Genomic DNA, 13,115 nt, shown 5'->3' with positions numbered 1-13,115 from the left:
GTGGAAGTTTGTTGAAGTAGCCTTTGATGTCAAGAAATTTTTTAACAGGTCCCAACTGAATGTTTTAAACAGGTCCCATTGCACTGATGGTGTTGATAGCATAGGTGTCTGAACAGGTCCCCCTGCAAACTATTTACAGCCAGGTCCCTCTGAAAATCATGACATAACGGCTTATTTGTTAAAGTCTAGAATGCTGGTAACAAGCTGTTGTTGGAAATTTATAGAATAAGAAATCTGAAGAATTTACAAGGGAGAGATAAAAGTAACAGAACAGATGTCTCCCTCTCCGCGACTTAAGGTTTGACTTGTCCTCAAGTCATGAAACAACTGAGAAATGAAACAATGAACAAAAGAAATAGAATTCATACCCGCCAATAAATTGGTTTTCAGGTAGGAATTCGGGGTTAGATTGTGCCAGATACTGGTTTTCACATCTAACCCATTATTATTATTTTTTTTTGAGTTTTTGTTTTATTAAATTTTATTTTATTTTTTATTTTTTATTTTTTTTTTCTTTTTTTTTTCCTTTTTTTTTTTTTCTTGATTTTGAAATTGAAAGAAAATGAAACTAAGGCAGTGATACTGCAGCTGAGGGCTACAGTACCTCAACCTCTTCTTGCTGAGATAATGTATTGAGAAAATCTTGTTGGCTGATGGGCTTGTTGTACAGCTTCAGGCGATGACCATTGACTGTGAAATAATGACCTTTTCCATCAATAGTTTGGAGTTTTATTGATCCATTATCATAAGCCTGGACGATTTCATAAGGGCCCATCCAATGGGTGGTGAACTTAGCTTTATGATCCTTGAATTTTGAATCAAAAAGCAGAGCCCAGTCACCTTCTTTAAAGTGCTTCTTCTTAATGTGTGAATCATGCCATTGCTTCCTGTGCTTTTGCATGAGGGTGGTGGTTTGTTCTGCTTGTTGCCTCATCTCATCCAACTGGTTCAACTGCTGGATTCTCTCTTTCTGTGCTTGATCCAAATCAATTAGTAAATCTGCAGCTAATTTAAAAGTGTGAATTTGGAATTCAATAGGAAGCATGACATCCTTACCGTACACCAACTGGTATGGTGTAAATCCGGTGGTATCTTTCCAGGTAATCCGGTAAGCCCAGAGTGCCTCCTTGAGCTTTTCCTCCCAGTTTTTGCGGTTCATTGCAACAGTTTTGGTAATGATCCCCTCCAAAGTCTTGTTGGTTGATTCCACCTGCCCATTGGCCTGTGGATGGTAGGGGGTACTTTTTCTATGCTTTATCTGGTACTTGTCTGTGATGTCCTTCATGAGCTTGGAGGTGAATTGGGTACCTTGATCAGTGACAATTTCTCTTGGCACTCCATACCTCACAAAGATCTCCTCAAAAAGGAAATTGACTACTGTGTGTTCGGTTGCTCTTACCAGTGCTTTTGCTTCTGCCCACTTTGTGACATAATCAGTACACACTAAGATGTACTTCTTACCATTAGAGGCTGGGTTGATTGGTCCTATGAAGTCCAGAGCCCACTTATCAAATGGTTCTAAGTGAACTTGGGGCTGAAGTGGCATCTGATCCGTAGCTGTGGGTCTGCCCATCCTTTGGCAGCTGTCACAACTCTTTACATACTTCTTGGCATCCTTGAAAATGGATGGCCAATAGTATCCAAGAGTAAGAACTTTGAAGGCTGTCCGCTTCGCTGCAAAATGTTGTTGGGTGTGGAGCCTGATTATCTTCTATAGTACCGGCATTTTGGACCCCAGTTCAAAATGGGGCGGCAACGCTGCCCGTAAAATGATCGCTGCCGTGGGGGGTCCAAACAGCTGTAAAATTGCCTTGTAAAAGTATAGTAATTTCTAGTCAATCTGGGCCGTTCATTAGGCGGATGATCTGACGGTAGAACTTATGTTTAGTTTAGGGTTTTTTGCCCTAGAAGGCAACCCCTCTCTTTATACGAGGGCATTTTATTTGAGGCTGTGATATATGTGTATTCGGTGAGCAAGAAACATAGAGGTGAGACTATGAGAGAAAACAGAGGATATTACAGCGGTTTTGCTGTAGGTTGTATCTCTTCATTTTGCTGGATAATAGAAAGGAAGGACTGGCTGTTCGGGGTGGACGTAGCCCAAACTGGGTGAACCACGTATATCTGTGTCTCTCTTGTTTTGTGCGTTTTCTGTGTTTATATTTCTGCAATATTTTATGTGTTCCATTGCTCCGTAATATATAATTTTCTAACAAATTCCCACCACACGGTACATCATGGCAAGATTTTAAAATGTCAATTACCTCATCATTTCGGACACATCTCCTAATGATCATATCAAAACCAGTGTAAAAGAGATCGCCATTGAGCCATGAATATCTAACACTTTGTTTGATCAGTCTTTTCCTTTCCTTTGCAGTGAAATGTGGAGGTGTCCTACCTGTAGACAAGTAATTAGCTAAATCAGCAAACCAAGGAGTTACTATGGAAATTGCGAATAAGTGCTCATCCGGAAAAGAGTCCTCAACAGGAATAATCTCACCTAGATTTTGCAGTCTAGAGAGGAAATCTGCCACCTGGTTTTCTTTGCCTGGTCTATCTAGCACTGTCGTATTAAATTCCTGCAGCAATAATAACCATCTGGTAACTCTGCCACTAGTTATTAGTTTATTCATGAGATGTCGAATGGCAGAGTGATCAGTATGTACAAAGACTTCATAACCAGTTATGTAATGGCGAAATTTGTTCACATCATAAATTATGGCAAGTGTTTCCTTTTCTGTAACTGTATAGTTAAGTTCGGCAGGTGTGAGATTTTTACTAATGAAATAAATTGCATATGTACAAGATTCTTCTTTTTGGCCTAAGCATGCACCTATGGCAGTGTCAGATGCATCGGTAAAAATATGAAATGGTAAACTCCAATTAGGCCCTCTCAGGACTGGTGCAGTAGATAGCTTCTTCTTAAGTTGTTCAAATGCATGTTGGCAGTTCTCAGTCCAATTAAAAAGTACATCTTTGGCAAGAAGTTTAAACAAAGGTAAGGTTATCTTGCTAAAATGTTCAATGAATCTGCGATAATAGCTAGCATACCCAAGAAAACTTCTTACCTCTCTCTGGTTCTGTGGAATGGGCAAATCGGCAATAATCTGTATCTTGGCTGGGTCAACCTGAATGCCTTGAAAAGAGATATAATGGCCCAACACTATCCCTTCATTTAGCATCATGAAGCACTTTTCGTTGCTGAGGGACAGGTTAGCTTCAATACACCTTTTCAAAACTCTTTCTAGATTATCTAATGCATGTTCAAAAGAATTTCCATACACTGAAAAATCATCCATATACACTTCAACACAATCATGAATCAAATCAGCAAAGATAGCTAACACAGCTCGCTGAAATGTAGCTGGAGCGTTACAAAGTCCAAATGACAAAACATTGTAGGCATAGGTGCCCCAAGGACAGGTGAAGGTGGTTTTGTCCTGATCTTCAGAGGCAATTCGGATCTGGTTGTAGCCACTGAAACCGTCAAGAAAGGAAAAGGATGATTTGCCGGCTAGGGTGTCTAACACTTGGTCAATGAATGGCAGTGGAAAGTAGACTTTGAGTGTGGCTTTTTTCAGCTGTCTGTAGTCAACACAGATACGCCACTTGCCATTCTTCTTAGGCACAATAACCAATGGGGATACCCACTGACTGTCAGAAATAGGATATATAAAGTTGACTCTCAAGAGTTTTTGCAACTCTTCTCTGACAATGTCTTGGAGCATGGGGTCCATTCTTCGTTGCGGTTGCCTCACCGGTTTAATGGTGCTATTAGTGTAAATGTGGTGAGTGCATGTGTCGGGGTGAATCCCATGCATGTCAGTGTAATCCCATGCAAAGGCTTTTTGGTACTTTGTCAAGAGTCTAATCAATTTTTCTTGTTGAGATGAGTCAAGGTGGTTGCCTATATTCAAAGTTTTGCCTGGACTGATCTCTATGACTTGAATCTGAGTATTGGTGATGGATTGAACTAGAAACATGTCATGAAATGTAGATTGCAAGGAGTGGATAGTGCATGTTTCTTGAAAGTTTTGAGCAAGAAGTACATCTGCAGCATTATACTGTTCATTTCTCAAGTTTTCAGATATATCAGGCTGTGAGAGAAATAATTCTACCAAATCAGTATTATCTTCATGGAAATCATAGATCTGGTCAATGCTAAAAACAGATTGTACCTCCTCTTTGTCATTAAATTTGTCATCAAGCCACAAGTTATGTGTGACTGCAGGTGATTGTGCTGATGGATAGAGGGTGAGCTGTTTCCTTTCGGTCCCTCTAGAGATAATCATGTTACCTGATCGGCATCCAATAAATGCATCAGCAGTCGCTAACCATGGTCTGCCTAGAATGATAGGATGTCCTCCTAGATTGGATTTGGGTTGAAGGACTAGGAAATCCACCGGATACTCCCAAGAGTCCAGTGAAACAATGATATCTTCCAAAATCCCCTCAGGAATGACTTTGGACCTATCAGCTAGTTCAAGAACAATTGTGGTATGTTGCAAATTCACAAGCTGGAGTGTTCTCATAGTTTCAAGGGTCATGACATTAATTGCAGCTCCAAGATCTATCAAAGTGTTTGGGATCCGTACATTGTTAATGATGGTAGTCACTTTTGGAATGCCCGGATCAACATACTTCTCCATGGAGATGGTATTGGTCATAAGGCCTGCTAAATTTCCTAGAACATGAATGGTCTGAGGATCAATCCTCTTCCTAGCAGGTTTCTTTAGACACATATCTTTGATGGCTTTGGTGTAAATAGGAATTTCCTTTATAGCTTGCAGCAAAGGGATTTTTATGTAGACATTTTTAAGTTCATCCAAAACATCAAATTATGGTGGAGGCAATGGTGGTTTAACTTGGACCAAACGGTCCGGAAAAGGTGGTTGCAGTGACTGCATTTGTTTGTCTCTGGTTTCACTGCTTGGTTGTGTTTGAGTTGTCATTTCATTTTCTTTTTCTAAGTTTTCTCCTTCCTGATCTGTTATTGGAGAATCCTTTTGGAGCACCCTACCAGACCTCAGGTTAATGTTTTGTAAAGGCAGTGTGGAGTAGGAAGTTCCTTCCTCTACATTATAAGATGGCCTCTCTGCTCTATTGTTCGGATTTGGGACAGTTTGAGTAGGTATTTGTGTGGGTCTGGGAGGTTGTGAATTAGTTGGAAATTGAAGTTGTGGGACATTTATTTGTGGAGGAGCAGGCAAAGTTTGTTGAGAAGGTTGGGGCTGATAAACAACTGGCTGAGGGTGCTGCTGATATGGCTGTGAATGTGATGGATATGACTGAGGGTACTGCTGATATGGCTGTGAGTAAGGTGGGTATGATTGAGGATACTGATGGTAGGATTGGGGATATTGTTGAGATGGTCTCCATTGATTTTGTGATTGGTTTCCATGCTGCCATGGCATAGGTATATTCCATGAGTTTTGTGCATACATCTGATCATTCATAGGAAATTGCATATTTTGATTAGGAAACATACCTTGGGGTGCTTGCCTTGGTTGCCATGGTCGCTTTGCACCCATGTAGTAGACGTTCTCCATCTCTGTGCTGGCTGCCATGTTACAGTTCTGCACAATATTAACTTTAGGACAGTCAAATATATCATGATGCTCAGTACAGAAAGCACATACTTGTATATTGTCTAGAGGACAGTCTTTTAATGCATGCTTCTTGCGACACTTGGGGCAGAAAATGGCCATGATATTGTCTTCTTCCTCTTGTTTCTTTTTGGCTTTTAAGGTATCAATTTGGTTTCCTAGAGTACTCAACAAATATGTTTTGAACTCTTCTAAAAGATTACCAATTTCAGCCCGGGTGACACTAGCAGAGGCAGTTTTTATGACCCTAGATGATAAAGTCCTTTTTCCCATTTTTGCTTTACTTCTTGAATATTTTTCACACAGTTCAACTATTTCTTCAAAGGGTAGGGCAGAGATATCACCTTTGCCCATTAAGTTGAGATCATCCATGTATTCTTCCCTGATACCTTTCAAAAGGATTGTGCGGACTAGATCAGGAGGCATGGTTGGGTGTTTAGATTTTTGCAAGTTATAGACAAACCGTTCTAGATATTCTTCTAAGGTTTCGTCCTCCTGCTGGCTCATTCTAAAGATGTCATCTTTAGAGTCTTTGGATCTGCAATAAGGCTGATATTTCCTCAGAAATATCCTCCTCATGCCATCCCAATCTACTATGGCATGTTTCCCTAGCCCCATAAACCATTGCAAGGCTGCTGCCTTTAATGTGGCTGGAAACAATCTCAGTCTGTGAGCATCATCTGTATAACCATAAGTGCGACAAATAATGTCGAACTCAAATAAGAATGAGTCCGGATCCTCTGATGCCATACCATAGAAATTGGGTAACACGGATGGGGGTATATTTTTCATTTTAATCTCCTCATCCTCCTGTGGTTCTTGTATAGGGAATTTAAAAGTGGATTCCTCTTCCTCTTGATGGGGAACTGATCCAGATCCCTCCTCAACCATTTTTCTTGGTCTCTTAGTGTCTCTTGGTGGAAAAGAGAGAAAGGAATATTGTTTGGTAATGGTGCTACTTTTCCCTTGGGTAGAGGATTTAGGAAAAGGTTACTGCTGTGATTTATGTGCAAACAGAATTTCTCTCTCAGCAAGAGTAATGTGCTGTCCTGAATAGAATTTCTCAGCTAATGTTTGAATATCCTCCTCAGTTGGTGTTGAGTCTGCTCCTGATGATGATGGATTAGTGTTAAGATGGTGGGGGGGTTTCACAAATCTCCCTTGATTGTCCCTAAGTCTAGGCATAAATGAACATGATTCTAACTGTGTTTTTGGTTTTTATGAATTTAAAATTTTTTTCTTTTTGCTTGTTTGAATTCTTTACGTACGCCTCCCCGGCAACGGCGCCAAAATGTAGTGGTCTCAGCTAGGGTGCTAGACTGGACTCTATATTTAATATCGACCGAGGTGCGTAAGCTTAGAGGCGTGGTCTAAGGTATATAGACATAAAGAATTACCGCCCAGGTGATTATGAGGTAAATTGCAAGGCTTCTTTACGGAAGACCGTGATATGCAGCCTATCCTTCACACACCTAGATTACCCTACTGATGTATCTGACTACAATGCTGGTTATGACATGCATCTATCAAAGCAAACTGTGAATCTAAAGACTGTGTATGATTGTGGCAATGATTCTAACCCCCTTACAGAGGTATCACTCAGAAAACCTTTGCTTAGTAAACACACACAGCATGCAAGATATTTACACTATGAAACTATATAAAAAGAACATGAATAGACTGTGAAATGAGGCAGAGTTTATGAGCATGCATCTGTAAATCACACAAGGACCAAATCCCTTACAAGATTCTCGTTCCAGATCCTAGTGCTGACCATTCAACATAACAATAAACCCTTCGGATGCGCACACCATATACATGTAATGAAACTCAAAACATAAAGGAATCGAAAGCTCATATGACTGCAACGTATATGCTATGTGAACCAACAGTTATGTAAATCGAAACTATGATGTAACCTGTGTGATACATAAGTCGAAACCAATACAACGTTGTGTAAGCATATAGATTGAAACTAATACAACGTTGTGCAAACATATATGTATAAACTGAAATGAAATATAACAAAACGAAGAGCAGTATACCAAACAAAGGACGCAGGGCCCGTCCGCGCCTAAGGGTATACTGACTACCACCGTTCAACAATCAACCAATGCAAAAGAGTGAACACACGTTGTGACTGTAACCGGTTCTGTGTATTAACTAAACTCTGTTCTGAGCAAATGTTTTAACAACTGATTAATTAACCTTCAAAAACATTGAACTACTGTATTTACACATGCGTACATACAGCCATGTCATCGATGCAGTGAATGTACATAGTGCTGTTGCCACGTTTTTTACATAACTTTTTGCAAAATGTTTCCATACCATAAGTTTCAAAACGAACAAAAATCAAAATGAAAATAGAACAATGTTGTTGCTGCCTTTATGTGCCAGAGTACCCCGCTTTGACTGAAGTTGACCGCATGCATAGGAGGCTCGATTTGGATGGAAGATAGGTGTTTGTCCATCCTTGGACATTCCACTTTTCGCCCATGCTTTTCGTTCTCGCTCATCCGCTGCGCCACATGTCAAACGGTAAACTCATTACAGGTTGTGGGTACTTCCTGTAGTAAAGTCATCAAAAACCTCTAATTCTGGAACATAAAACCCCTAAATTAATTCTTATGCAATTTAATAACTATAGAGCAATTAATAATCAATATTCAAGGATTTTGAGGGATAAATGATGAAAATGTATGGATAAATGATGTGAAAGTGGGAAGGAAAAAGGGTCTTAAGATGATACCAACACGTTGCGGTGAAGCAGGACGGTTATCCAAGACTCTTTTAGCTTTGTCTAGGAAAGGACAATAGTGGAGGGCATGATCGCCTTCACACAACCTACAAGGAAATTTAGATCTTCCTTTCTTTCCATTGGCTTCATTTTCACTAGTTGATGGTGTGCTCTCAACATGATCGTCAGAGGTTGGAGACACCGAATTGTGCAAGCAGGGAGACCAGTCCCTCAAGATCCATGGGATGCAGGGACAATCTCGATGATAGTGGTCTCCCTTGCAAATGACACATGGAGATTTAGGTTTGGAAGGTGCAGTGTGTGGATTTTCGCCAGACGATGCATGGTTGCCCCCTTTCGTCAATGGCTTCTTCTTCTTCTTCTTCTCCTTCCCTTTCTTCTGCTTCTCAGTTACTTGGTCTTTAGTGTTACTAGTTTCACCAAGTGAAGAGGAAGAAGGAGAGGGAGAAAAAATGAAGTAGAAGGTGGGGGAGCGACTTCAAGATCATCTGGTTGCTAATTTGATTGCTGAGGAATTGCGGTGTTTTGAATGACAAAGGTCAAGAAAAGCCATACTGGCAGGCCAATTGTGAGTCCTGGAAGGGAGAATGTAGCCATGTGTGGAGCACCAACATCCCCCCAAGAGGACAAAGGACTGGGATTTCCCCCAAGGGGAAATCCTTGATTGGTAGACTCCATTTTCTCAACCTAAGACCAACGAGGGAACAATGATGTTATTCTGATTAAAATAAATTTTATGACGCTTTGACACAACTTGTTTTTTCAATTTTTAAGAGTCGAGAAAGAGCTAATGATGACTCTAGTCGCCTTTGATTTTTAATGAGTCTAAAGTGACAAGTGCTTAGATGGAACTTTTCTTTTAAGGAGTCTGAAAAGGAATGAAAGTGACTACTCTGAAAATCTAGACAGAGGGATTACCAAACCAATCGCAAAACTGAAGAATACTTTTTACGGTACGATAGTCAATCTTCCCGAATGCTGTGTTCAGTGCATTGTGATTGATAAGGCGGCAGACATGGCTTCCTAAGGATAAAGGATATAGCCTATTGTGGTCTCCCAATATATACTCGACAGTACGTGGGAGCACAAGTCCATACTGGCACGTGTCGTATCAAGGAGGAGGAATCACCCAACCTACGATGAAGACGATAGTTACCAGGATTTACGACACCAAAATATGTCTCTAGCCTAAACTTCTAAATGTTGTACGTTAGGTTCCAAAGCGTTTTTATGTTCATTGAGGTTTATTTTATAGTTGATCTTTCTTAAAAAGTTTGCCTTTAAGGTTCACCACATGATGTAGATATACAATTCCTAAATATGAAATCTAAGATGATAAACTGTCGTTTAATTTCTTTTAGCAATGAAAATCCTAGCTACTAAGGAAAGAGAAATAAATTTCTTTCAACATAGAGCAGAGAGCACACACTAGATGCACTTTTCATAAATCTATTTCAACAAGAAGTCTAAATGCAAATGCACATGCATGTATTTGTTTTTCAGTTTCCTTAATGTGAGAATGACAAAAAGAAAACTAAGTACATATCTGAACTATTTTCTTTCAAAACAACAGTACTAACAATTTTCTCTTTTCAAAACGAAAGGAAGACTAAGACGACACTTTGTGATTTCGAATTTAAAACTGCTTTCGACACTTGAAATACTAATAATTTAAAAATCAAGGATCATGGAAGAAGTGTAATCGACAATCTAAAAGAGGAAGACTTTACGACACTTTTTTTTTTACTGAAAACGACAGTTGTGACACTTTCAAATCAAAAGACGATAGTTCGATTAAGCTACTATTTGCAAAGGAGAACTGTAAATGATTAAAAATACATAAAAAAAAACATTCACAATTCCTTATCAATGGAGGCTGAATAATGCAAAGGAAGAAGGTTTCAACAGTGATATACTGATCATAGACATCAAAACTACTAAATAAAGCTGAAGAAAATGAGGAAAAAACCAAAATCTGGAGGCAGAAACAGTCCTATTCCATCATCGCACCTGTAACACAGGGAAACAAGGATGCATCTCACCTGTAACACATGGGAGGTGCGAGGCATCTAGTTGGCCAGTGAGAGACAGTGCGATGGACCAGGGACGAGACTGAACTTGGTTTTCACTCATAGTTTGCAGCTAAGTTCAGGGGTTTAGGCTGAGCTTTTGATAGGCAGTAAACACAAAGTATAGGGGCTGATCTAATGAGGTTATTTGAGCTACCACCAGGGCATTTAGGATGTTTACAAGTCAGACGTTCAGTTCATAAACTAACCCAGAGATTGATTGAAGCATCGTTGATCTACTTTGTAGTTGCATAGCAAAAGCAGTTCGAAGGCTAGCTAGCTTAACTTCAGGCTCTGTTTGTAGTTTATAAAGCAAACAACAGTAACAAAACAAACAAACTATTCGCTCCCCAGCAGAGTCGCCATTTTGTTATCGGGAAAACTAGTGTCCATTCAGAGCTGCTAGTCCCACTAAGATGGGTAGCTATCTTAGAAAAAAACAAACTAAAGTTACTTGTGTTTTCCTTTATGAGAGATAGATGAGAGAGAAGCAAAAAGTACCAACCTCAGTCTTTCGCTAGTCTCCTTACTTGTTTCCTCTCTCCCTTGATAGAGCTTTCGCCACTCCTTTCTCACTTGTCCCACTTCAAAGAACACCTATAGAGTCAAAGCAGAAAAATACCATCAAAGCATAGAGATCTATAACCATAAACAATGTAGAATCAGATGTACATTAACCATACAAATGCATATACAAACACAAGATTCAAAGATATACAAGCATATGGAGGAAAACTCAAACAACTTTATTGATAGAAGTAGTAGAAAAGAGGATTACAACCAAGCTATCTGATCCAGCATCATCCTCCCAGCATGAAAGCCCTCTTCACCTCATACAAAGAAAGATCACCCAACAATACAAAGTCTCAAAGAGAAACCAGCAACACTTCCTTACAAATTACAAAATTCCAACTTTTTTGGATCTCTAGGATGAGGGATCCATATATAGATGTTTGCAGGAGAGTGAGTCAGCTTCTGGGATTTTGATTAGTGTCATTTCACTGATAGTTCTTGGTTCCACTTGGAGATTTCGTGATCTCTTACTTATCCCTAGGCGAATTCAAAGAGGCAAGTGGCATATGAGCAGTTTCTGGAAGATTCTATGAGTTTCCACCTAGCAAACTGCTTCTACCATTTGTCTACTCTCGCTCATCGCACCCTATAGAAGGACTTTTCAGTATGCATCGCACCCCCCGTGTGTAATAGGTGAGATGCATTGCACCCTCAACATGGAGCAGGTAAGATGGTCTAGTTTTGACCAGTTCTGAGCAGTTTTTCAAGGAGAACTTCTCAGAAATGATGTAATCAGTTGACCTTGATCCTTTAGGGTATGAAAAAACACTTTTAGGTGTTTGAGAGCCCTTGGTTTATTGACATATGTGATTGGAGTTGCAGTGCCCACAAATGTCTATAACAGTAGGGTCATCCTATGATCCCCAAAAATATTTTTAATTGAAATTGTGATTTATTCGCTGTTAGAAAGTGTTAATGCATGATTTTAAAAATACCATTAAATACATAAGTATGGAGAACTGAATAATAATATTTTAGCAAATTATAACAACAAACCATGAGAAGAACAACGACGCAAGAGATTGATAACGGAGTTCGGCTATCTCAAAGCCTACATCTCGGGCCCAATCTTCAACGGGGAGGCCTTTATATTATAAATTCAAAGCCCAAAAAAATACATCAAAGTTACATCAACAAGATCCCTGGCTGGTCCAGTTGTGTTCTGCTTGACCTGAGAAATCTGATGCAATTGACGGTGCTAAAAAATACCCCCTACAACTCCCGGAATAAACCTGCAAATTTCTACCTCCAAATCTCCAAAACTACACAAAATTCTTCTCTGTTGTACAAAATTTCACAACTCTCCTCTCTTTTTTTACATGGAATTACATTACAAGTATATGTAGTATATGAATAAAGTCTTCTATTGTTATAACCAACTCCATATATAACATATTCGTTATAAATCAAACCCATATAAAATAATACATATAGTTTTCGGTGCAATCAAAACTATACTCATCGCATAACATTCTCAGCGGTGGTATAACATTAGAACCCGTGGCCTGTCATTGAACTGCGTTTTCGGTGAATCCAAACGGTGCCAAATCCCGTGCCATGTGACACCTAACGCGGTGGAACCGTGGCATATAATCGTTACAACCATATAGTATGTGATAATTCTGGTCGTTTCGGAGTATGAATGTTACCATACACTCCGCACCATATGGTTATACCATAAACTCCGCACATTTTGTTTATATCATAAACTATGCTTAATACCTTTGCTACATTAACGTAAAGTTCCCACCATATATTAATAGATTCACCCTTATGTAATATTCCCACCATATATGCGTTCAACATTTTATAACATAGGTTTGTAATTTATGCGTTCAACGACCATGTAACATGTGTGTTATGAAACTTTAATATTAACCCACCACATTATGTTATGATATATGTCGTTTCAACATTTTTGAAATATATTTGTTATGTGTGCATTTTAATATATGGTTTATGTATAGTTTTATTTTTTATATAATGCATTTAAATATATATTTTAATGTATCATAATAAAAATGACTTTTAATATCACCATATATACCCATTTTTCGCCATGCAATTAACTGAAGACATTATCATTGTAACGGAGCTGGAGAT

Source organism: Pinus tabuliformis, chromosome 9 (assembly GCF_031772625.1).
Source record: "Pinus tabuliformis cultivar Carrire ecotype Pingquan chromosome 9, CPIR1, whole genome shotgun sequence".
In the NCBI taxonomy this organism is placed as follows: domain Eukaryota; kingdom Viridiplantae; phylum Streptophyta; class Pinopsida; order Pinales; family Pinaceae; genus Pinus; species Pinus tabuliformis.
The sequence above is the reverse complement of the archived record's forward strand: the minus strand, read 5'-3'. Positions refer to the sequence as shown.